Here is a 3,892-nt window from a genome sequence, read left to right on the forward strand (position 1 = left end):
ACGTTTGCCGTGGTCGTCATCAGAAAAAGGGGGTCTCATCCGAGGCTTGTTGGAATTTTTCATTGGGCGGGGTTTTAACGTGGCGGGACCCAAACCCAGCGCACGCGAAGACTTTAAATACACTTTAAATACACTCTAAAAAAATTTGTTTATTTGCGCATATTAAGAGGTAACCAGTTTCCTCTTTTAATGTGTGCAAATTTGCACGCCGTGTAATAAAATTAATCATTGCCTGTTTACTTTTACATACCAATTTTTCGCAAAGAGCAAAATTACACATAAAATGTTTAAAATAAAGTAATGTTTATTATTAGTAGGAAATGTATTTGTAGTTTGAAAATTTTTGCAATTTTAAAGATTCTATATATGTGTATTTATGTGTATATTTTAGATTTCTAAAGTTAAAATCAAATACTGAACATCTCATACGTATACAGATTCTTGTTGAAAAATAGATACTTTTCAGTAGTAGTTTTACATGCTCTTTTTAGAGTGTACTTGCTATTTATTATACTTGCTTTGCAAAATACTTATGCACAAAAAATGTACTTTATAAACTGAAATTACAAATGTTTGATTTTATGTACATGTTTTCCAAGTCCTTAGGATGGATTAAATTATGTCTTTTTCATGAAAATGTTTGGTTTTCTTACAAATTATGAGAGGTATATGTAAAAAAAGAAAATTGGATACGTTTGGATACATTTTTGGCTTGGTCAGTAATACATTTTCTTGAGACGGCGCGGCAACACTGTTGCCGAAAGCATGAGAGCTCATTTGTTGCAGAAGTCGTTTGACTTGTTGCTGAAAGCCATTTGATTTGTTGCTGAAGGCATCAAACGTTGCCGAAGTCATGATACTGTATTTCAAAAACAATTCAACGACATTTGTTTGTTTGAAATTAAGCATTGATATGTACATACATACATACATACATACGCATGCACATTCCTCAAAACTAGCCTGCCGACACGCTCTTGCCGCCAGCAGTGAGTAAAGCAATTGAATGGTAGACACGCTATAAATACATACATACATACGAGACGATAAATTACCCTTTACTACATTCTACGTGTCTATGGTTTTCAGCAACAAGTCAGAGGACTTTCAGCAACAAGTCAAACGACTTCTGCAACATGAACTGCGGCGTCTTGCTTCGCCAACCGTCCAAATGAGCTCTCATGCTTTCGGCAACCGTTCAAATTCCGCGTTTGCTTTCGTGAACGAGCATTCGGAGTACTGGTTTGCCGAAGTCAATATCAGTATGAGCTGTTATAAGTATCATTCACTTGTGGTGGCTGTATTTGCAAGACAGCACGCTATGCGCTGCTGGTATTCAGTCATCCTCTAATTTCTTTTAGGTATCGATACTACTAATAGCCCAGTTATGCATACTTGCACTGCTATACCATTTTTGCGTAAAAATCAAAACCCAACAGAATTCTACATGTTAAGTGCTATGCGTTGGGTAACCGCTTACACGCAAAGTCCGTTTAACAGATTCTTATGTGACAACTCTCATGTTAAGCTAAGTATGCATAACTGGGTTATAAGTCAACGCGCTGCTCAGTCATACAAAGCAGCAGTATTGATTGAGTATGCAATAGTTGGCGTTCAACGCATGCCAGTCTCTGATTGAGACCAGGCAAAAACTGTCATTGCCGTTTTCCATTTTACATGTCGCTTTTTACGTTTACTTATAGTTAGGCGTACTCTTTCATTAAACCATGGACAAGATTCATTAACAGCCCGAACCGTACGAAGAGGAACATGAAGATTGAATAAACTAGTTAAATTTGTATTTAAGAAGGTAATTTTTTATATACAGTATCACAGAACCAACAATCATCCCAACTACCTCTTGACAGGCCATGAGACAGCTCATTAACATAAATAGACTTACAATCACGGCACATGAACGTGGCACTAACAGAAGGACGATTAAACAACACATTTACAGTACAAAGATTAAGTCATGTTAAAACCTATTTGGTAAAATTTAAGGACACAATTAGAGCTCGAGGTGATAAAGTAATTCAGTAAGCTAGGATTTGAGTTATTGGAAAACCTCGTCGGTAAAAGTTTGTTCACTATTACTAATCCAGAAGTAGATACATGTTCACGAAATGTAACAGCATAGGAATCATTCAGTAGGAGGTTCACATTAAAACCACTACAAATAACATAAAATTCATAGTCAATTAAATACATAGGCATTTCAACAAAAAATTAGTCCAACAAATTAGCTTTATAGGGATTATAAACGCACGACACTAATATACTTTTTATACTACCTGAGATTTCAGCAATAATAAACTACGTTTGTGAACTGGGGGATACTGCCAATTTATAGGTTAGATTCGCAGTAGATTGCAGCACACGGTGGTTCGGATCGGCAAATCTAGTGGACGAAACTATTTAAACAAATACTCGTTGATGGATCTTTACACCACTTCTTACCTAGGGGATTTTTGAGTCGCTGATTACAAATCTGAAGTCACTTATCAAAAATTCAAAATGGCGGATCCAATATGGCGGACGAAAATTAAAAAAAAATTGGTAGATTTCTATGAAACTGGGTATCCGGGGGTTTTCTGGGTCGCTGATTACATATCTAAAGTCATTTACCAAAAATTCAAAATGGCGGATCCAATATGGCGGACGAAAATTTTAAAAAATCGGTAGATTTCTGTGTAACTGGGTATCTGGGGATTTTCTGGGTTGCTGATTGCGAATCTAAAGTCATTTACTTAATTTACTTTATTTACTTTCGAACGAGCATTTTCATCAGATATTTCTTTCAATTTACTAATCACATAATCACGGACACCTTGTTGTCTTTTAGAAGTTTCAGCAACACCAAATGTCAAACAACTCACTTCTTAAGATTTTATTTACCATGACTAAAATTTACGATCACAGCAAGAAACACAAATAAATTTCAGAAAAAATTTTATAACAGCGCGTAAAGATTTGCATGCCTGTTGTATAACTTTTTAATTTCAGAAAGCAGAAAATTCGCGAGGTACTATTTTTTTAACTCTTACATAACCAAAGGTTTTATAACTCCAAGTATTTTTCTATTTTAACATACAACCCCTCTCCCCCGTGGATCCGCCACTGATCTTATATTTATATTCGTGTTAATAATTACTTTTGAATTTTGAGATTTGACATACCGTCACTAAAATGTAAATATCTAAGCCAATTGGTTAGACTTGGTTATCGAACTTACCCTCTGCATTTGCGAAGGTGTAAAGAATAATATGCAAGTGGTTTTATAACGGCCTTCGGCGGCGTTTACTTTTCCTACTCTTTAATTTATTTTTTTAATTAATCAAAACGACGATTTTTCAGAATAAATTTGCTTATACCAATGTGGACTTAAATTGCGTTATGACCCCTGAATCTATAGCGGAATAAGTGTAATTTTTTGTTTATAAAGTAAATTTGCAATTATGCAAATATTTGTGAGTGCAATTAGCAATCTTTTAAGTTAAATTTCAGCTTTTAAAATAGAGTTCTCAAATAGGCGGTGTTGACTTACCTTTTTTTGTTTGTTTTCATATGTTAATGCTTTAATAAATGCAATTTCTATTTGAATGTATTGTCAGGAATGTATTCCAAGTACCATTAATTATTTTAAAAACAAAAAATTTTGACTTTCGTCCAGCTAGATCTGCTATCCGAACCACTGTGCAGCACCTCCTCCTCTTTTATTTCTCCGGTCATGTCGCACTAGATTATAGTTTGGAATGTTGTAGTAAAAATCGCAAGTATCGGGACTGAACCAAGTTTCGGATACACAAAGGACGTCAACTAAGGACCCCTAAAAACCCTTCTGACGTAGTCCAACTTATCACCACGGAGACTTCGTGCGTTAAAATGGACC

Source organism: Rhagoletis pomonella, unplaced genomic scaffold (assembly GCF_013731165.1).
Source record: "Rhagoletis pomonella isolate Grant_MI unplaced genomic scaffold, Rhpom_1.0 Rhpom_scaffold_00021, whole genome shotgun sequence".
Lineage (NCBI taxonomy): Eukaryota > Metazoa > Arthropoda > Insecta > Diptera > Tephritidae > Rhagoletis > Rhagoletis pomonella.